This window comes from Schistocerca cancellata, unplaced genomic scaffold (genome assembly GCF_023864275.1).
Source record: "Schistocerca cancellata isolate TAMUIC-IGC-003103 unplaced genomic scaffold, iqSchCanc2.1 HiC_scaffold_611, whole genome shotgun sequence".
Lineage (NCBI taxonomy): Eukaryota > Metazoa > Arthropoda > Insecta > Orthoptera > Acrididae > Schistocerca > Schistocerca cancellata.
The window spans coordinates 1-19,724 of NW_026046622.1; the positions used below are offsets into that span (position 1 = coordinate 1).

The following is a 19,724-nucleotide window of genomic DNA, read 5'->3' on the forward strand; positions in this document are numbered from 1 at the left end:
CTCCACTCACGGTGCACATGTTCTGCAAACACAACCTTTGTTTTCCGTTGCATGCAAGATTACTGTCGGCTCTTCTACAGCATCGACCCATGTAATTTACTGGTGTCAGATTCTTGCCATATCAAACGGTCCCTTCATCACCGTAGTGCTACACAAAGCGTGCTGCGGCAGGCATCTATTCTTCATTGCAGAGCTGCAAACGTGGGTGAGCTCCACCTACTCTTCAGCACGGTCAAAACGGTAGGGCTCGTCCGGGATTTGAACCCGGGACCTCCTGCACCCAAAGCAGGAATCATACCCCTAGACCAACGAGCCACCTGCCAGTAGCAATGAAGCTAATCCCAAGCAGTCCAGCTCCGAGGAACACTAACTTCCATGTAAATCAGAAACAAAAGCGCTTTCTGAAGGCAGCGCTCACCACTGATGGGAAGAATATGAAAGGCAATGAATATAGAGTGAATAATTTCATCGCGCTCTGCAGATGAACAGACGGTGGTGTTTCACTTTCGTCATGTGCTTTCTCAGTGTCAAGGGAAGGCATGTGCACTAAACAAAAGAACATCGGGAATCCGAAACACCAACTCATAACGAAAAGATTGCGGAATATACTGCAAGCAAAACTTCCAGAAGACCACTCCTGAAGGCGTCGGTGCCTTAACAATTATTCCGTGCAGCAATGATCATCTAGGAAGAGCCAACTGTACGTGTCGCTCCACCACACAACTTTTTTTGATATTGTTTTACCTAAATTTCCATTACCTCTTCGTTACAAGAATACTGATGGTTTTCACCTGATCTGCTTCGTCCAGCAGCGATAGTAGTAAGTAAATCGACGACAGTTTCATTAAAAGTAGGTCAGACACAGAAATCGGAGTTACGTGTAGCTCATGTTATTACGCTTTCAAATGCAGTTCTCCGGCTGGGAGTAGTGGCGTACTCCTGTAATCCAAGCGTCTGGGAGGCCGTTGTTGTGGAAGAGATCTGGGAACAACTACAGATTCGGCCGTTTCATCAGCTCAGGAACGACCGCGACGCCTTCATCGAGCTCTGCAGATTGACCAGATAGCAGTGCGGAATTTTCGGCTAGTGGTGGCTCGGGGTTAAGAGAAGTCGAGAGCAGTGAGCAAAACTACATCGGGAAACCGAAACAGACGACTCATAACGAAAAGATTGCGGAATGTACTGCAAAAGCAAAACTTCGAGAAGACGAACTCTGAAGCCGTCGGTGCCTTAACAATCATTCCGTGCAGCAACGATAATCTGGCGAGAGCGAGGCGTGGGTGTCGCTCGACCACACAACACATTTTATATAATGTTCTACTTATTCTAAACTTGCGTTTCCAGATCATCAGTAAAATACTGTGTGATTTACACCTGGTTTCCTTCTTCCAAAAGCGATATTAAGAAGTACATCGACTGCAGCGTCATTGACGGTCGTGGGTCCGGGCGCCGGCGCGCCAGCGGTGGCCTGACGGAGCTGCTGGTGCCTTCATGTAGAGCTACCGCTGAGTCCGGGCTCCTCGCCGCTAACGAAGTGATTGCTTTTGGTGACATCATTTGCAATAGCGACTGCGCGAATTGACGGTACCTCGTATGGAAAGAATGAGAAGCTGATGCTGCTGAGGACTCGGCCGCGAGCATTTCCGACGACTTCTTGGGCTCTCATTCGTGATGGCATTCAGACAGGCAAGGGTGCTGTCGATTGTTGCATACGAATGCGAAATACCTGCATTGTGCGTTTCCGCAAAGTGATTTTTACGCCAAAGTTGCGATCGTCCTACAAGTTGTGTCAGATGTGGAGCACAGAGCGTAGCAGTTTCCGTGGTGTAGCGGTTATCACGTCTGCCTAACACGCAGAAGGTCCCCGGTTCGATTCCGGGCGGAAACACTTTTTCGTCGCACTCAACAAGACCCTTGCTACAATCTCTACTGTGACCATTTAAATCAATTTCAAACGGCCCACCACCAGGGCTCAGATGATACATGAAACTCTTTCAGAACCGGCTACTTGGTTTTTGTGCTTACCTGGAGGGCTGGAAATGCGCGGAACAGCCGCCGGCATGACGGTAGTTGCCACACGTTTGCACAAAACGCAAGGGCTCGTCCGGGATTTGAACCCGGGACCTCCTGCACCCGAAGCAGGAATCATACCCCTAGACCAACGAGCCTGTTCGTAGCGTCTAAGCGCTGCACATGACTGACGCCTCCGTTCTTGGTATCACCATGCAGAGCTGCCGCTCACCCAGCGTTTTCCCTGGCTGTTGCGGTTTGATTGTTTTCATCGATGTCTTTTACAATAGCAAACTTCTAGAATCGGAGGGAGCTCGTAGGCGATGCCTTTGCTTACGCAGGAAAAATCTGTTGCCACTACGGGTTTCTAGGTAGAACAGCCGCAGAGCCGTCGTTTCCGTGGTGTAGCGGTTATCACGTCTGCTTTACACGCAGAAGGTCCCCGGTTCGATCCCGGGCGGAAACACGACTTTTTTTAAACCCCTTTTCGGATTCCATTTCCGAGATTACGTCACGTCTGCGTATGCATGGATAATAAATGTCGTGTGCTACACGGATATCGCTTCATTTTACTGTCAAATGCTCTTGCTCCCATAGTGTACCGGTATTCAGTAACTCAGAACGCTCGTAGCTCCATTCTGGCCGGCAAAGTTTATAATCCATTTCTTCAGGACTACTTCAAGTGCGCTTCATACTGGCTTTCCTGAGCTCACTGCACTCGCCTTGTCACAGCTCTGTTGAAGTGTGAACGTAACTAATAGTGAGAAACTCTTAACTACGCTCAGTCTTGTATCCCACCCTTTGGTTGTTGTCGTCGCTAATCAGATGAAGGTAGACTGCTCCACGATTGAGGTTCGTCTCCACTCACGGTGCACATGTTCTGCAAACACAACCTTTGTTTTCCGTTGCATGCAAGATTACTGTCGGCTCTTCTACAGCATCGACCCATGTAATTTACTGGTGTCAGATTCTTGCCATATCAAACGGTCCCTTCATCACCGTAGTGCTACACAAAGCGTGCTGCGGCAGGCATCTATTCTTCATTGCAGAGCTGCAAACGTGGGTGAGCTCCACCTACTCTTCAGCACGGTCAAAACGGTAGGGCTCGTCCGGGATTTGAACCCGGGACCTCCTGCACCCAAAGCAGGAATCATACCCCTAGACCAACGAGCCACCTGCCAGTAGCAATGAAGCTAATCCCAAGCAGTCCAGCTCCGAGGAACACTAACTTCCATGTAAATCAGAAACAAAAGCGCTTTCTGAAGGCAGCGCTCACCACTGATGGGAAGAATATGAAAGGCAATGAATATAGAGTGAATAATTTCATCGCGCTCTGCAGATGAACAGACGGTGGTGTTTCACTTTCGTCATGTGCTTTCTCAGTGTCAAGGGAAGGCATGTGCACTAAACAAAAGAACATCGGGAATCCGAAACACCAACTCATAACGAAAAGATTGCGGAATATACTGCAAGCAAAACTTCCAGAAGACCACTCCTGAAGGCGTCGGTGCCTTAACAATTATTCCGTGCAGCAATGATCATCTAGGAAGAGCCAACTGTACGTGTCGCTCCACCACACAACTTTTTTTGATATTGTTTTACCTAAATTTCCATTACCTCTTCGTTACAAGAATACTGATGGTTTTCACCTGATCTGCTTCGTCCAGCAGCGATAGTAGTAAGTAAATCGACGACAGTTTCATTAAAAGTAGGTCAGACACAGAAATCGGAGTTACGTGTAGCTCATGTTATTACGCTTTCAAATGCAGTTCTCCGGCTGGGAGTAGTGGCGTACTCCTGTAATCCAAGCGTCTGGGAGGCCGTTGTTGTGGAAGAGATCTGGGAACAACTACAGATTCGGCCGTTTCATCAGCTCAGGAACGACCGCGACGCCTTCATCGAGCTCTGCAGATTGACCAGATAGCAGTGCGGAATTTTCGGCTAGTGGTGGCTCGGGGTTAAGAGAAGTCGAGAGCAGTGAGCAAAACTACATCGGGAAACCGAAACAGACGACTCATAACGAAAAGATTGCGGAATGTACTGCAAAAGCAAAACTTCGAGAAGACGAACTCTGAAGCCGTCGGTGCCTTAACAATCATTCCGTGCAGCAACGATAATCTGGCGAGAGCGAGGCGTGGGTGTCGCTCGACCACACAACACATTTTATATAATGTTCTACTTATTCTAAACTTGCGTTTCCAGATCATCAGTAAAATACTGTGTGATTTACACCTGGTTTCCTTCTTCCAAAAGCGATATTAAGAAGTACATCGACTGCAGCGTCATTGACGGTCGTGGGTCCGGGCGCCGGCGCGCCAGCGGTGGCCTGACGGAGCTGCTGGTGCCTTCATGTAGAGCTACCGCTGAGTCCGGGCTCCTCGCCGCTAACGAAGTGATTGCTTTTGGTGACATCATTTGCAATAGCGACTGCGCGAATTGACGGTACCTCGTATGGAAAGAATGAGAAGCTGATGCTGCTGAGGACTCGGCCGCGAGCATTTCCGACGACTTCTTGGGCTCTCATTCGTGATGGCATTCAGACAGGCAAGGGTGCTGTCGATTGTTGCATACGAATGCGAAATACCTGCATTGTGCGTTTCCGCAAAGTGATTTTTACGCCAAAGTTGCGATCGTCCTACAAGTTGTGTCAGATGTGGAGCACAGAGCGTAGCAGTTTCCGTGGTGTAGCGGTTATCACGTCTGCCTAACACGCAGAAGGTCCCCGGTTCGATTCCGGGCGGAAACACTTTTTCGTCGCACTCAACAAGACCCTTGCTACAATCTCTACTGTGACCATTTAAATCAATTTCAAACGGCCCACCACCAGGGCTCAGATGATACATGAAACTCTTTCAGAACCGGCTACTTGGTTTTTGTGCTTACCTGGAGGGCTGGAAATGCGCGGAACAGCCGCCGGCATGACGGTAGTTGCCACACGTTTGCACAAAACGCAAGGGCTCGTCCGGGATTTGAACCCGGGACCTCCTGCACCCGAAGCAGGAATCATACCCCTAGACCAACGAGCCTGTTCGTAGCGTCTAAGCGCTGCACATGACTGACGCCTCCGTTCTTGGTATCACCATGCAGAGCTGCCGCTCACCCAGCGTTTTCCCTGGCTGTTGCGGTTTGATTGTTTTCATCGATGTCTTTTACAATAGCAAACTTCTAGAATCGGAGGGAGCTCGTAGGCGATGCCTTTGCTTACGCAGGAAAAATCTGTTGCCACTACGGGTTTCTAGGTAGAACAGCCGCAGAGCCGTCGTTTCCGTGGTGTAGCGGTTATCACGTCTGCTTTACACGCAGAAGGTCCCCGGTTCGATCCCGGGCGGAAACACGACTTTTTTTAAACCCCTTTTCGGATTCCATTTCCGAGATTACGTCACGTCTGCGTATGCATGGATAATAAATGTCGTGTGCTACACGGATATCGCTTCATTTTACTGTCAAATGCTCTTGCTCCCATAGTGTACCGGTATTCAGTAACTCAGAACGCTCGTAGCTCCATTCTGGCCGGCAAAGTTTATAATCCATTTCTTCAGGACTACTTCAAGTGCGCTTCATACTGGCTTTCCTGAGCTCACTGCACTCGCCTTGTCACAGCTCTGTTGAAGTGTGAACGTAACTAATAGTGAGAAACTCTTAACTACGCTCAGTCTTGTATCCCACCCTTTGGTTGTTGTCGTCGCTAATCAGATGAAGGTAGACTGCTCCACGATTGAGGTTCGTCTCCACTCACGGTGCACATGTTCTGCAAAGACAACCTTTGTTTTCCGTTGCATGCAAGATTACTGTCGGCTCTTCTACAGCAATCGACCCATGTAATTTACTGGTGTCAGATTCTTGCCATATCAAACGGTCCCTTCATCACCGTAGTGCTACACAAAGCGTGCTGCGGCAGGCATCTATTCTTCATTACAGAGCTGCAAACGTGGGTGAGCTCCACCTACTCTTCAGCACGGTCAAAACGGTAGGGCTCGTCCGGGATTTGAACCCGGGACCTCCTGCACCCAAAGCAGGAATCATACCCCTAGACCAACGAGCCACCTGCCAGTAGCAATGAAGCTAATCCCAAGCAGTCCAGCTCCGAGGAACACTAACTTCCATGTAAATCAGAAACAAAAGCGCTTTCTGAAGGCAGCGCTCACCACTGATGGGAAGAATATGAAAGGCAATGAATATAGAGTGAATAATTTCATCGCGCTCTGCAGATGAACAGACGGTGGTGTTTCACTTTCGTCATGTGCTTTCTCAGTGTCAAGGGAAGGCAAATGCACTAAACAAAAGAACATCGGGAATCCGAAACACCAACTCATAACGAAAAGATTGCGGAATATACTGCAAGCAAAACTACCAGAAGACCAATCCTGAAGGCGTCGGTGCCTTAACAATTATTCCGTGCAGCAATGATCATCTAGGAAGAGCCAACTGTACGTGTCGCTCCACCACACAACTTTTTTTGATATTGTTTTACCTAAATTTCCATTACCTCTTCGTTACAAGAATACTGATGGTTTTCACCTGATCTGCTTCGTCCAGCAGCGATAGTAGTAAGTAAATCGACGACAGTTTCATTAAAAGTAGGTCAGACACAGAAATCGGAGTTACGTGTAGCTCATGTTATTACGCTTTCAAATGCAGTTCTCCGGCTGGGAGTAGTGGCGTACTCCTGTAATCCAAGCGTCTGGGAGGCCGTTGTTGTGGAAGAGATCTGGGAACAACTACAGATTCGGCCGTTTCATCAGCTCAGGAACGACCGCGACGCCTTCATCGAGCTCTGCAGATTGACCAGATAGCAGTGCGGAATTTTCGGCTAGTGGTGGCTCGGGGTTAAGAGAAGTCGAGAGCAGTGAGCAAAACTACATCGGGAAACCGAAACAGACGACTCATAACGAAAAGATTGCGGAATGTACTGCAAAAGCAAAACTTCGAGAAGACGAACTCTGAAGCCGTCGGTGCCTTAACAATCATTCCGTGCAGCAACGATAATCTGGCGAGAGCGAGGCGTGGGTGTCGCTCGACCACACAACACATTTTATATAATGTTCTACTTATTCTAAACTTGCGTTTCCAGATCATCAGTAAAATACTGTGTGATTTACACCTGGTTTCCTTCTTCCAAAAGCGATATTAAGAAGTACATCGACTGCAGCGTCATTGACGGTCGTGGGTCCGGGCGCCGGCGCGCCAGCGGTGGCCTGACGGAGCTGCTGGTGCCTTCATGTAGAGCTACCGCTGAGTCCGGGCTCCTCGCCGCTAACGAAGTGATTGCTTTTGGTGACATCATTTGCAATAGCGACTGCGCGAATTGACGGTACCTCGTATGGAAAGAATGAGAAGCTGATGCTGCTGAGGACTCGGCCGCGAGCATTTCCGACGACTTCTTGGGCTCTCATTCGTGATGGCATTCAGACAGGCAAGGGTGCTGTCGATTGTTGCATACGAATGCGAAATACCTGCATTGTGCGTTTCCGCAAAGTGATTTTTACGCCAAAGTTGCGATCGTCCTACAAGTTGTGTCAGATGTGGAGCACAGAGCGTAGCAGTTTCCGTGGTGTAGCGGTTATCACGTCTGCCTAACACGCAGAAGGTCCCCGGTTCGATTCCGGGCGGAAACACTTTTTCGTCGCACTCAACAAGACCCTTGCTACAATCTCTACTGTGACCATTTAAATCAATTTCAAACGGCCCACCACCAGGGCTCAGATGATACATGAAACTCTTTCAGAACCGGCTACTTGGTTTTTGTGCTTACCTGGAGGGCTGGAAATGCGCGGAACAGCCGCCGGCATGACGGTAGTTGCCACACGTTTGCACAAAACGCAAGGGCTCGTCCGGGATTTGAACCCGGGACCTCCTGCACCCGAAGCAGGAATCATACCCCTAGACCAACGAGCCTGTTCGTAGCGTCTAAGCGCTGCACATGACTGACGCCTCCGTTCTTGGTATCACCATGCAGAGCTGCCGCTCACCCAGCGTTTTCCCTGGCTGTTGCGGTTTGATTGTTTTCATCGATGTCTTTTACAATAGCAAACTTCTAGAATCGGAGGGAGCTCGTAGGCGATGCCTTTGCTTACGCAGGAAAAATCTGTTGCCACTACGGGTTTCTAGGTAGAACAGCCGCAGAGCCGTCGTTTCCGTGGTGTAGCGGTTATCACGTCTGCTTTACACGCAGAAGGTCCCCGGTTCGATCCCGGGCGGAAACACGACTTTTTTTAAACCCCTTTTCGGATTCCATTTCCGAGATTACGTCACGTCTGCGTATGCATGGATAATAAATGTCGTGTGCTACACGGATATCGCTTCATTTTACTGTCAAATGCTCTTGCTCCCATAGTGTACCGGTATTCAGTAACTCAGAACGCTCGTAGCTCCATTCTGGCCGGCAAAGTTTATAATCCATTTCTTCAGGACTACTTCAAGTGCGCTTCATACTGGCTTTCCTGAGCTCACTGCACTCGCCTTGTCACAGCTCTGTTGAAGTGTGAACGTAACTAATAGTGAGAAACTCTTAACTACGCTCAGTCTTGTATCCCACCCTTTGGTTGTTGTCGTCGCTAATCAGATGAAGGTAGACTGCTCCACGATTGAGGTTCGTCTCCACTCACGGTGCACATGTTCTGCAAACACAACCTTTGTTTTCCGTTGCATGCAAGATTACTGTCGGCTCTTCTACAGCATCGACCCATGTAATTTACTGGTGTCAGATTCTTGCCATATCAAACGGTCCCTTCATCACCGTAGTGCTACACAAAGCGTGCTGCGGCAGGCATCTATTCTTCATTGCAGAGCTGCAAACGTGGGTGAGCTCCACCTACTCTTCAGCACGGTCAAAACGGTAGGGCTCGTCCGGGATTTGAACCCGGGACCTCCTGCACCCAAAGCAGGAATCATACCCCTAGACCAACGAGCCACCTGCCAGTAGCAATGAAGCTAATCCCAAGCAGTCCAGCTCCGAGGAACACTAACTTCCATGTAAATCAGAAACAAAAGCGCTTTCTGAAGGCAGCGCTCACCACTGATGGGAAGAATATGAAAGGCAATGAATATAGAGTGAATAATTTCATCGCGCTCTGCAGATGAACAGACGGTGGTGTTTCACTTTCGTCATGTGCTTTCTCAGTGTCAAGGGAAGGCATGTGCACTAAACAAAAGAACATCGGGAATCCGAAACACCAACTCATAACGAAAAGATTGCGGAATATACTGCAAGCAAAACTTCCAGAAGACCACTCCTGAAGGCGTCGGTGCCTTAACAATTATTCCGTGCAGCAATGATCATCTAGGAAGAGCCAACTGTACGTGTCGCTCCACCACACAACTTTTTTTGATATTGTTTTACCTAAATTTCCATTACCTCTTCGTTACAAGAATACTGATGGTTTTCACCTGATCTGCTTCGTCCAGCAGCGATAGTAGTAAGTAAATCGACGACAGTTTCATTAAAAGTAGGTCAGACACAGAAATCGGAGTTACGTGTAGCTCATGTTATTACACTTTCAAATGCAGTTCTCCGGCTGGGAGTAGTGGCGTACTCCTGTAATCCAAGCGTCTGGGAGGCCGTTGTTGTGGAAGAGATCTGGGAACAACTACAGATTCGGCCGTTTCATCAGCTCAGGAACGACCGCGACGCCTTCATCGACCTCTGCAGATTGACCAGATAGCAGTGCGGAATTTTCGGCTAGTGGTGGCTCGGGGTTAAGAGAAGTCGAGAGCAGTGAGCAAAACTACATCGGGAAACCGAAACAGACGACTCATAACGAAAAGATTGCGGAATGTACTGCAAAAGCAAAACTTCGAGAAGACGAACTCTGAAGCCGTCGGTGCCTTAACAATCATTCCGTGCAGCAACGATAATCTGGCGAGAGCGAGGCGTGGGTGTCGCTCGACCACACAACACATTTTATATAATGTTCTACTTATTCTAAACTTGCGTTTCCAGATCATCAGTAAAATACTGTGTGATTTACACCTGGTTTCCTTCTTCCAAAAGCGATATTAAGAAGTACATCGACTGCAGCGTCATTGACGGTCGTGGGTCCGGGCGCCGGCGCGCCAGCGGTGGCCTGACGGAGCTGCTGGTGCCTTCATGTAGAGCTACCGCTGAGTCCGGGCTCCTCGCCGCTAACGAAGTGATTGCTTTTGGTGACATCATTTGCAATAGCGACTGCGCGAATTGACGGTACCTCGTATGGAAAGAATGAGAAGCTGATGCTGCTGAGGACTCGGCCGCGAGCATTTCCGACGACTTCTTGGGCTCTCATTCGTGATGGCATTCAGACAGGCAAGGGTGCTGTCGATTGTTGCATACGAATGCGAAATACCTGCATTGTGCGTTTCCGCAAAGTGATTTTTACGCCAAAGTTGCGATCGTCCTACAAGTTGTGTCAGATGTGGAGCACAGAGCGTAGCAGTTTCCGTGGTGTAGCGGTTATCACGTCTGCCTAACACGCAGAAGGTCCCCGGTTCGATTCCGGGCGGAAACACTTTTTCGTCGCACTCAACAAGACCCTTGCTACAATCTCTACTGTGACCATTTAAATCAATTTCAAACGGCCCACCACCAGGGCTCAGATGATACATGAAACTCTTTCAGAACCGGCTACTTGGTTTTTGTGCTTACCTGGAGGGCTGGAAATGCGCGGAACAGCCGCCGGCATGACGGTAGTTGCCACACGTTTGCACAAAACGCAAGGGCTCGTCCGGGATTTGAACCCGGGACCTCCTGCACCCGAAGCAGGAATCATACCCCTAGACCAACGAGCCTGTTCGTAGCGTCTAAGCGCTGCACATGACTGACGCCTCCGTTCTTGGTATCACCATGCAGAGCTGCCGCTCACCCAGCGTTTTCCCTGGCTGTTGCGGTTTGATTGTTTTCATCGATGTCTTTTACAATAGCAAACTTCTAGAATCGGAGGGAGCTCGTAGGCGATGCCTTTGCTTACGCAGGAAAAATCTGTTGCCACTACGGGTTTCTAGGTAGAACAGCCGCAGAGCCGTCGTTTCCGTGGTGTAGCGGTTATCACGTCTGCTTTACACGCAGAAGGTCCCCGGTTCGATCCCGGGCGGAAACACGACTTTTTTTAAACCCCTTTTCGGATTCCATTTCCGAGATTACGTCACGTCTGCGTATGCATGGATAATAAATGTCGTGTGCTACACGGATATCGCTTCATTTTACTGTCAAATGCTCTTGCTCCCATAGTGTACCGGTATTCAGTAACTCAGAACGCTCGTAGCTCCATTCTGGCCGGCAAAGTTTATAATCCATTTCTTCAGGACTACTTCAAGTGCGCTTCATACTGGCTTTCCTGAGCTCACTGCACTCGCCTTGTCACAGCTCTGTTGAAGTGTGAACGTAACTAATAGTGAGAAACTCTTAACTACGCTCAGTCTTGTATCCCACCCTTTGGTTGTTGTCGTCGCTAATCAGATGAAGGTAGACTGCTCCACGATTGAGGTTCGTCTCCACTCACGGTGCACATGTTCTGCAAACACAACCTTTGTTTTCCGTTGCATGCAAGATTACTGTCGGCTCTTCTACAGCATCGACCCATGTAATTTACTGGTGTCAGATTCTTGCCATATCAAACGGTCCCTTCATCACCGTAGTGCTACACAAAGCGTGCTGCGGCAGGCATCTATTCTTCATTGCAGAGCTGCAAACGTGGGTGAGCTCCACCTACTCTTCAGCACGGTCAAAACGGTAGGGCTCGTCCGGGATTTGAACCCGGGACCTCCTGCACCCAAAGCAGGAATCATACCCCTAGACCAACGAGCCACCTGCCAGTAGCAATGAAGCTAATCCCAAGCAGTCCAGCTCCGAGGAACACTAACTTCCATGTAAATCAGAAACAAAAGCGCTTTCTGAAGGCAGCGCTCACCACTGATGGGAAGAATATGAAAGGCAATGAATATAGAGTGAATAATTTCATCGCGCTCTGCAGATGAACAGACGGTGGTGTTTCACTTTCGTCATGTGCTTTCTCAGTGTCAAGGGAAGGCATGTGCACTAAACAAAAGAACATCGGGAATCCGAAACACCAACTCATAACGAAAAGATTGCGGAATATACTGCAAGCAAAACTTCCAGAAGACCACTCCTGAAGGCGTCGGTGCCTTAACAATTATTCCGTGCAGCAATGATCATCTAGGAAGAGCCAACTGTACGTGTCGCTCCACCACACAACTTTTTTTGATATTGTTTTACCTAAATTTCCATTACCTCTTCGTTACAAGAATACTGATGGTTTTCACCTGATCTGCTTCGTCCAGCAGCGATAGTAGTAAGTAAATCGACGACAGTTTCATTAAAAGTAGGTCAGACACAGAAATCGGAGTTACGTGTAGCTCATGTTATTACGCTTTCAAATGCAGTTCTCCGGCTGGGAGTAGTGGCGTACTCCTGTAATCCAAGCGTCTGGGAGGCCGTTGTTGTGGAAGAGATCTGGGAACAACTACAGATTCGGCCGTTTCATCAGCTCAGGAACGACCGCGACGCCTTCATCGAGCTCTGCAGATTGACCAGATAGCAGTGCGGAATTTTCGGCTAGTGGTGGCTCGGGGTTAAGAGAAGTCGAGAGCAGTGAGCAAAACTACATCGGGAAACCGAAACAGACGACTCATAACGAAAAGATTGCGGAATGTACTGCAAAAGCAAAACTTCGAGAAGACGAACTCTGAAGCCGTCGGTGCCTTAACAATCATTCCGTGCAGCAACGATAATCTGGCGAGAGCGAGGCGTGGGTGTCGCTCGACCACACAACACATTTTATATAATGTTCTACTTATTCTAAACTTGCGTTTCCAGATCATCAGTAAAATACTGTGTGATTTACACCTGGTTTCCTTCTTCCAAAAGCGATATTAAGAAGTACATCGACTGCAGCGTCATTGACGGTCGTGGGTCCGGGCGCCGGCGCGCCAGCGGTGGCCTGACGGAGCTGCTGGTGCCTTCATGTAGAGCTACCGCTGAGTCCGGGCTCCTCGCCGCTAACGAAGTGATTGCTTTTGGTGACATCATTTGCAATAGCGACTGCGCGAATTGACGGTACCTCGTATGGAAAGAATGAGAAGCTGATGCTGCTGAGGACTCGGCCGCGAGCATTTCCGACGACTTCTTGGGCTCTCATTCGTGATGGCATTCAGACAGGCAAGGGTGCTGTCGATTGTTGCATACGAATGCGAAATACCTGCATTGTGCGTTTCCGCAAAGTGATTTTTACGCCAAAGTTGCGATCGTCCTACAAGTTGTGTCAGATGTGGAGCACAGAGCGTAGCAGTTTCCGTGGTGTAGCGGTTATCACGTCTGCCTAACACGCAGAAGGTCCCCGGTTCGATTCCGGGCGGAAACACTTTTTCGTCGCACTCAACAAGACCCTTGCTACAATCTCTACTGTGACCATTTAAATCAATTTCAAACGGCCCACCACCAGGGCTCAGATGATACATGAAACTCTTTCAGAACCGGCTACTTGGTTTTTGTGCTTACCTGGAGGGCTGGAAATGCGCGGAACAGCCGCCGGCATGACGGTAGTTGCCACACGTTTGCACAAAACGCAAGGGCTCGTCCGGGATTTGAACCCGGGACCTCCTGCACCCGAAGCAGGAATCATACCCCTAGACCAACGAGCCTGTTCGTAGCGTCTAAGCGCTGCACATGACTGACGCCTCCGTTCTTGGTATCACCATGCAGAGCTGCCGCTCACCCAGCGTTTTCCCTGGCTGTTGCGGTTTGATTGTTTTCATCGATGTCTTTTACAATAGCAAACTTCTAGAATCGGAGGGAGCTCGTAGGCGATGCCTTTGCTTACGCAGGAAAAATCTGTTGCCACTACGGGTTTCTAGGTAGAACAGCCGCAGAGCCGTCGTTTCCGTGGTGTAGCGGTTATCACGTCTGCTTTACACGCAGAAGGTCCCCGGTTCGATCCCGGGCGGAAACACGACTTTTTTTAAACCCCTTTTCGGATTCCATTTCCGAGATTACGTCACGTCTGCGTATGCATGGATAATAAATGTCGTGTGCTACACGGATATCGCTTCATTTTACTGTCAAATGCTCTTGCTCCCATAGTGTACCGGTATTCAGTAACTCAGAACGCTCGTAGCTCCATTCTGGCCGGCAAAGTTTATAATCCATTTCTTCAGGACTACTTCAAGTGCGCTTCATACTGGCTTTCCTGAGCTCACTGCACTCGCCTTGTCACAGCTCTGTTGAAGTGTGAACGTAACTAATAGTGAGAAACTCTTAACTACGCTCAGTCTTGTATCCCACCCTTTGGTTGTTGTCGTCGCTAATCAGATGAAGGTAGACTGCTCCACGATTGAGGTTCGTCTCCACTCACGGTGCACATGTTCTGCAAACACAACCTTTGTTTTCCGTTGCATGCAAGATTACTGTCGGCTCTTCTACAGCATCGACCCATGTAATTTACTGGTGTCAGATTCTTGCCATATCAAACGGTCCCTTCATCACCGTAGTGCTACACAAAGCGTGCTGCGGCAGGCATCTATTCTTCATTGCAGAGCTGCAAACGTGGGTGAGCTCCACCTACTCTTCAGCACGGTCAAAACGGTAGGGCTCGTCCGGGATTTGAACCCGGGACCTCCTGCACCCAAAGCAGGAATCATACCCCTAGACCAACGAGCCACCTGCCAGTAGCAATGAAGCTAATCCCAAGCAGTCCAGCTCCGAGGAACACTAACTTCCATGTAAATCAGAAACAAAAGCGCTTTCTGAAGGCAGCGCTCACCACTGATGGGAAGAATATGAAAGGCAATGAATATAGAGTGAATAATTTCATCGCGCTCTGCAGATGAACAGACGGTGGTGTTTCACTTTCGTCATGTGCTTTCTCAGTGTCAAGGGAAGGCATGTGCACTAAACAAAAGAACATCGGGAATCCGAAACACCAACTCATAACGAAAAGATTGCGGAATATACTGCAAGCAAAACTTCCAGAAGACCACTCCTGAAGGCGTCGGTGCCTTAACAATTATTCCGTGCAGCAATGATCATCTAGGAAGAGCCAACTGTACGTGTCGCTCCACCACACAACTTTTTTTGATATTGTTTTACCTAAATTTCCATTACCTCTTCGTTACAAGAATACTGATGGTTTTCACCTGATCTGCTTCGTCCAGCAGCGATAGTAGTAAGTAAATCGACGACAGTTTCATTAAAAGTAGGTCAGACACAGAAATCGGAGTTACGTGTAGCTCATGTTATTACGCTTTCAAATGCAGTTCTCCGGCTGGGAGTAGTGGCGTACTCCTGTAATCCAAGCGTCTGGGAGGCCGTTGTTGTGGAAGAGATCTGGGAACAACTACAGATTCGGCCGTTTCATCAGCTCAGGAACGACCGCGACGCCTTCATCGAGCTCTGCAGATTGACCAGATAGCAGTGCGGAATTTTCGGCTAGTGGTGGCTCGGGGTTAAGAGAAGTCGAGAGCAGTGAGCAAAACTACATCGGGAAACCGAAACAGACGACTCATAACGAAAAGATTGCGGAATGTACTGCAAAAGCAAAACTTCGAGAAGACGAACTCTGAAGCCGTCGGTGCCTTAACAATCATTCCGTGCAGCAACGATAATCTGGCGAGAGCGAGGCGTGGGTGTCGCTCGACCACACAACACATTTTATATAATGTTCTACTTATTCTAAACTTGCGTTTCCAGATCATCAGTAAAATACTGTGTGATTTACACCTGGTTTCCTTCTTCCAAAAGCGATATTAAGAAGTACATCGACTGCAGCGTCATTGACGGTCGTGGGTCCGGGCGCCGGCGCGCCAGCGGTGGCCTGACGGAGCTGCTGGTGCCTTCATGTAGAGCTACCGCTGAGTCCGGGCTCCTCGCCGCTAACGAAGTGATTGCTTTTGGTGACATCATTTGCAATAGCGACTGCGCGAATTGACGGTACCTCGTATGGAAAGAATGAGAAGCTGATGCTGCTGAGGACTCGGCCGCGAGCATTTCCGACGACTTCTTGGGCTCTCATTCGTGATGGCATTCAGACAGGCAAGGGTGCTGTCGATTGTTGCATACGAATGCGAAATACCTGCATTGTGCGTTTCCGCAAAGTGATTTTTACGCCAAAGTTGCGATCGTCCTACAAGTTGTGTCAGATGTGGAGCACAGAGCGTAGCAGTTTCCGTGGTGTAGCGGTTATCACGTCTGCCTAACACGCAGAAGGTCCCCGGTTCGATTCCGGGCGGAAACACTTTTTCGTCGCACTCAACAAGACCCTTGCTACAATCTCTACTGTGACCATTTAAATCAATTTCAAACGGCCCACCACCAGGGCTCAGATGATACATGAAACTCTTTCAGAACCGGCTACTTGGTTTTTGTGCTTACCTGGAGGGCTGGAAATGCGCGGAACAGCCGCCGGCATGACGGTAGTTGCCACACGTTTGCACAAAACGCAAGGGCTCGTCCGGGATTTGAACCCGGGACCTCCTGCACCCGAAGCAGGAATCATACCCCTAGACCAACGAGCCTGTTCGTAGCGTCTAAGCGCTGCACATGACTGACGCCTCCGTTCTTGGTATCACCATGCAGAGCTGCCGCTCACCCAGCGTTTTCCCTGGCTGTTGCGGTTTGATTGTTTTCATCGATGTCTTTTACAATAGCAAACTTCTAGAATCGGAGGGAGCTCGTAGGCGATGCCTTTGCTTACGCAGGAAAAATCTGTTGCCACTACGGGTTTCTAGGTAGAACAGCCGCAGAGCCGTCGTTTCCGTGGTGTAGCGGTTATCACGTCTGCTTTACACGCAGAAGGTCCCCGGTTCGATCCCGGGCGGAAACACGACTTTTTTTAAACCCCTTTTCGGATTCCATTTCCGAGATTACGTCACGTCTGCGTATGCATGGATAATAAATGTCGTGTGCTACACGGATATCGCTTCATTTTACTGTCAAATGCTCTTGCTCCCATAGTGTACCGGTATTCAGTAACTCAGAACGCTCGTAGCTCCATTCTGGCCGGCAAAGTTTATAATCCATTTCTTCAGGACTACTTCAAGTGCGCTTCATACTGGCTTTCCTGAGCTCACTGCACTCGCCTTGTCACAGCTCTGTTGAAGTGTGAACGTAACTAATAGTGAGAAACTCTTAACTACGCTCAGTCTTGTATCCCACCCTTTGGTTGTTGTCGTCGCTAATCAGATGAAGGTAGACTGCTCCACGATTGAGGTTCGTCTCCACTCACGGTGCACATGTTCTGCAAACACAACCTTTGTTTTCCGTTGCATGCAAGATTACTGTCGGCTCTTCTACAGCATCGACCCATGTAATTTACTGGTGTCAGATTCTTGCCATATCAAACGGTCCCTTCATCACCGTAGTGCTACACAAAGCGTGCTGCGGCAGGCATCTATTCTTCATTGCAGAGCTGCAAACGTGGGTGAGCTCCACCTACTCTTCAGCACGGTCAAAACGGTAGGGCTCGTCCGGGATTTGAACCCGGGACCTCCTGCACCCAAAGCAGGAATCATACCCCTAGACCAACGAGCCACCTGCCAGTAGCAATGAAGCTAATCCCAAGCAGTCCAGCTCCGAGGAACACTAACTTCCATGTAAATCAGAAACAAAAGCGCTTTCTGAAGGCAGCGCTCACCACTGATGGGAAGAATATGAAAGGCAATGAATATAGAGTGAATAATTTCATCGCGCTCTGCAGATGAACAGACGGTGGTGTTTCACTTTCGTCATGTGCTTTCTCAGTGTCAAGGGAAGGCATGTGCACTAAACAAAAGAACATCGGGAATCCGAAACACCAACTCATAACGAAAAGATTGCGGAATATACTGCAAGCAAAACTTCCAGAAGACCACTCCTGAAGGCGTCGGTGCCTTAACAATTATTCCGTGCAGCAATGATCATCTAGGAAGAGCCAACTGTACGTGTCGCTCCACCACACAACTTTTTTTGATATTGTTTTACCTAAATTTCCATTACCTCTTCGTTACAAGAATACTGATGGTTTTCACCTGATCTGCTTCGTCCAGCAGCGATAGTAGTAAGTAAATCGACGACAGTTTCATTAAAAGTAGGTCAGACACAGAAATCGGAGTTACGTGTAGCTCATGTTATTACGCTTTCAAATGCAGTTCTCCGGCTGGGAGTAGTGGCGTACTCCTGTAATCCAAGCGTCTGGGAGGCCGTTGTTGTGGAAGAGATCTGGGAACAACTACAGATTCGGCCGTTTCATCAGCTCAGGAACGACCGCGACGCCTTCATCGAGCTCTGCAGATTGACCAGATAGCAGTGCGGAATTTTCGGCTAGTGGTGGCTCGGGGTTAAGAGAAGTCGAGAGCAGTGAGCAAAACTACATCGGGAAACCGAAACAGACGACTCATAACGAAAAGATTGCGGAATGTACTGCAAAAGCAAAACTTCGAGAAGACGAACTCTGAAGCCGTCGGTGCCTTAACAATCATTCCGTGCAGCAACGATAATCTGGCGAGAGCGAGGCGTGGGTGTCGCTCGACCACACAACACATTTTATATAATGTTCTACTTATTCTAAACTTGCGTTTCCAGATCATCAGTAAAATACTGTGTGATTTACACCTGGTTTCCTTCTTCCAAAAGCGATATTAAGAAGTACATCGACTGCAGCGTCATTGACGGTCGTGGGTCCGGGCGCCGGCGCGCCAGCGGTGGCCTGACGGAGCTGCTGGTGCCTTCATGTAGAGCTACCGCTGAGTCCGGGCTCCTCGCCGCTAACGAAGTGATTGCTTTTGGTGACATCATTTGCAATAGCGACTGCGCGAATTGACGGTACCTCGTATGGAAAGAATGAGAAGCTGATGCTGCTGAGGACTCGGCCGCGAGCATTTCCGACGACTTCTTGGGCTCTCATTCGTGATGGCATTCAGACAGGCAAGGGTGCTGTCGATTGTTGCATACGAATGCGAAATACCTGCATTGTGCGTTTCCGCAAAGTGATTTTTACGCCAAAGTTGCGATCGTCCTACAAGTTGTGTCAGATGTGGAGCACAGAGCGTAGCAGTTTCCGTGGTGTAGCGGTTATCACGTCTGCCTAACACGCAGAAGGTCCCCGGTTCGATTCCGGGCGGAAACACTTTTTCGTCGCACTCAACAAGACCCTTGCTACAATCTCTACTGTGACCATTTAAATCAATTTCAAACGGCCCACCACCAGGGCTCAGATGATACATGAAACTCTTTCAGAACCGGCTACTTGGTTTTTGTGCTTACCTGGAGGGCTGGAAATGCGCGGAACAGCCGCCGGCATGACGGTAGTTGCCACACGTTTGCACAAAACGCAAGGGCTCGTCCGGGATTTGAACCCGGGACCTCCTGCACCCGAAGCAGGAATCATACCCCTAGACCAACGAGCCTGTTCGTAGCGTCTAAGCGCTGCACATGACTGACGCCTCCGTTCTTGGTATCACCATGCAGAGCTGCCGCTCACCCAGCGTTTTCCCTGGCTGTTGCGGTTTGATTGTTTTCATCGATGTCTTTTACAATAGCAAACTTCTAGAATCGGAGGGAGCTCGTAGGCGATGCCTTTGCTTACGCAGGAAAAATCTGTTGCCACTACGGGTTTCTAGGTAGAACAGCCGCAGAGCCGTCGTTTCCGTGGTGTAGCGGTTATCACGTCTGCTTTACACGCAGAAGGTCCCCGGTTCGATCCCGGGCGGAAACACGACTTTTTTTTAAACCCCTTTTCGGATTCCATTTCCGA

At 49.1% G+C, this 19,724-nt stretch overlaps 28 non-coding genes across 28 annotated transcripts; 14 read left to right on the forward strand and 14 right to left on the reverse strand.

Moving 5' to 3' along the window:
• Positions 1-243: 243 nt before the first annotated feature.
• On the reverse strand, positions 244-315 carry Trnap-ugg (transfer RNA proline (anticodon UGG)). The gene has a single exon. It is a non-coding gene; the product is annotated as a tRNA-Pro (tRNA).
• Positions 316-1,815: 1,500 nt separating this feature from the next.
• Positions 1,816-1,888, forward strand: Trnav-aac (transfer RNA valine (anticodon AAC)). The gene has a single exon. It is a non-coding gene; the product is annotated as a tRNA-Val (tRNA).
• Positions 1,889-2,096: 208 nt separating this feature from the next.
• Positions 2,097-2,168, reverse strand: Trnap-cgg (transfer RNA proline (anticodon CGG)). Its single transcript has one exon. It is a non-coding gene; the product is annotated as a tRNA-Pro (tRNA).
• Positions 2,169-2,403: 235 nt separating this feature from the next.
• Positions 2,404-2,476, forward strand: Trnav-uac (transfer RNA valine (anticodon UAC)). Its single transcript has one exon. It is a non-coding gene; the product is annotated as a tRNA-Val (tRNA).
• Positions 2,477-3,111: 635 nt separating this feature from the next.
• Positions 3,112-3,183, reverse strand: Trnap-ugg (transfer RNA proline (anticodon UGG)). The gene has a single exon. It is a non-coding gene; the product is annotated as a tRNA-Pro (tRNA).
• A 1,500-nt stretch (positions 3,184-4,683) lies between these two features.
• Positions 4,684-4,756, forward strand: Trnav-aac (transfer RNA valine (anticodon AAC)). The gene has a single exon. It is a non-coding gene; the product is annotated as a tRNA-Val (tRNA).
• Positions 4,757-4,964: 208 nt separating this feature from the next.
• On the reverse strand, positions 4,965-5,036 carry Trnap-cgg (transfer RNA proline (anticodon CGG)). The gene has a single exon. It is a non-coding gene; the product is annotated as a tRNA-Pro (tRNA).
• Positions 5,037-5,271: 235 nt separating this feature from the next.
• Positions 5,272-5,344, forward strand: Trnav-uac (transfer RNA valine (anticodon UAC)). The gene has a single exon. It is a non-coding gene; the product is annotated as a tRNA-Val (tRNA).
• Positions 5,345-5,980: 636 nt separating this feature from the next.
• Positions 5,981-6,052, reverse strand: Trnap-ugg (transfer RNA proline (anticodon UGG)). Its single transcript has one exon. It is a non-coding gene; the product is annotated as a tRNA-Pro (tRNA).
• A 1,500-nt stretch (positions 6,053-7,552) lies between these two features.
• On the forward strand, positions 7,553-7,625 carry Trnav-aac (transfer RNA valine (anticodon AAC)). Its single transcript has one exon. It is a non-coding gene; the product is annotated as a tRNA-Val (tRNA).
• Positions 7,626-7,833: 208 nt separating this feature from the next.
• Trnap-cgg (transfer RNA proline (anticodon CGG)) lies at positions 7,834-7,905 on the reverse strand. Its single transcript has one exon. It is a non-coding gene; the product is annotated as a tRNA-Pro (tRNA).
• Positions 7,906-8,140: 235 nt separating this feature from the next.
• On the forward strand, positions 8,141-8,213 carry Trnav-uac (transfer RNA valine (anticodon UAC)). The gene has a single exon. It is a non-coding gene; the product is annotated as a tRNA-Val (tRNA).
• Positions 8,214-8,848: 635 nt separating this feature from the next.
• Positions 8,849-8,920, reverse strand: Trnap-ugg (transfer RNA proline (anticodon UGG)). Its single transcript has one exon. It is a non-coding gene; the product is annotated as a tRNA-Pro (tRNA).
• Positions 8,921-10,420: 1,500 nt separating this feature from the next.
• On the forward strand, positions 10,421-10,493 carry Trnav-aac (transfer RNA valine (anticodon AAC)). The gene has a single exon. It is a non-coding gene; the product is annotated as a tRNA-Val (tRNA).
• Positions 10,494-10,701: 208 nt separating this feature from the next.
• Trnap-cgg (transfer RNA proline (anticodon CGG)) lies at positions 10,702-10,773 on the reverse strand. The gene has a single exon. It is a non-coding gene; the product is annotated as a tRNA-Pro (tRNA).
• A 235-nt stretch (positions 10,774-11,008) lies between these two features.
• Trnav-uac (transfer RNA valine (anticodon UAC)) lies at positions 11,009-11,081 on the forward strand. The gene has a single exon. It is a non-coding gene; the product is annotated as a tRNA-Val (tRNA).
• A 635-nt stretch (positions 11,082-11,716) lies between these two features.
• Positions 11,717-11,788, reverse strand: Trnap-ugg (transfer RNA proline (anticodon UGG)). The gene has a single exon. It is a non-coding gene; the product is annotated as a tRNA-Pro (tRNA).
• A 1,500-nt stretch (positions 11,789-13,288) lies between these two features.
• Positions 13,289-13,361, forward strand: Trnav-aac (transfer RNA valine (anticodon AAC)). Its single transcript has one exon. It is a non-coding gene; the product is annotated as a tRNA-Val (tRNA).
• Positions 13,362-13,569: 208 nt separating this feature from the next.
• Positions 13,570-13,641, reverse strand: Trnap-cgg (transfer RNA proline (anticodon CGG)). The gene has a single exon. It is a non-coding gene; the product is annotated as a tRNA-Pro (tRNA).
• Positions 13,642-13,876: 235 nt separating this feature from the next.
• Positions 13,877-13,949, forward strand: Trnav-uac (transfer RNA valine (anticodon UAC)). The gene has a single exon. It is a non-coding gene; the product is annotated as a tRNA-Val (tRNA).
• A 635-nt stretch (positions 13,950-14,584) lies between these two features.
• On the reverse strand, positions 14,585-14,656 carry Trnap-ugg (transfer RNA proline (anticodon UGG)). Its single transcript has one exon. It is a non-coding gene; the product is annotated as a tRNA-Pro (tRNA).
• Positions 14,657-16,156: 1,500 nt separating this feature from the next.
• Trnav-aac (transfer RNA valine (anticodon AAC)) lies at positions 16,157-16,229 on the forward strand. Its single transcript has one exon. It is a non-coding gene; the product is annotated as a tRNA-Val (tRNA).
• A 208-nt stretch (positions 16,230-16,437) lies between these two features.
• Positions 16,438-16,509, reverse strand: Trnap-cgg (transfer RNA proline (anticodon CGG)). Its single transcript has one exon. It is a non-coding gene; the product is annotated as a tRNA-Pro (tRNA).
• Positions 16,510-16,744: 235 nt separating this feature from the next.
• Trnav-uac (transfer RNA valine (anticodon UAC)) lies at positions 16,745-16,817 on the forward strand. Its single transcript has one exon. It is a non-coding gene; the product is annotated as a tRNA-Val (tRNA).
• A 635-nt stretch (positions 16,818-17,452) lies between these two features.
• Positions 17,453-17,524, reverse strand: Trnap-ugg (transfer RNA proline (anticodon UGG)). The gene has a single exon. It is a non-coding gene; the product is annotated as a tRNA-Pro (tRNA).
• Positions 17,525-19,024: 1,500 nt separating this feature from the next.
• On the forward strand, positions 19,025-19,097 carry Trnav-aac (transfer RNA valine (anticodon AAC)). Its single transcript has one exon. It is a non-coding gene; the product is annotated as a tRNA-Val (tRNA).
• Positions 19,098-19,305: 208 nt separating this feature from the next.
• On the reverse strand, positions 19,306-19,377 carry Trnap-cgg (transfer RNA proline (anticodon CGG)). Its single transcript has one exon. It is a non-coding gene; the product is annotated as a tRNA-Pro (tRNA).
• A 235-nt stretch (positions 19,378-19,612) lies between these two features.
• Positions 19,613-19,685, forward strand: Trnav-uac (transfer RNA valine (anticodon UAC)). Its single transcript has one exon. It is a non-coding gene; the product is annotated as a tRNA-Val (tRNA).
• The last annotated feature ends 39 nt before the right edge of the window (positions 19,686-19,724 follow it).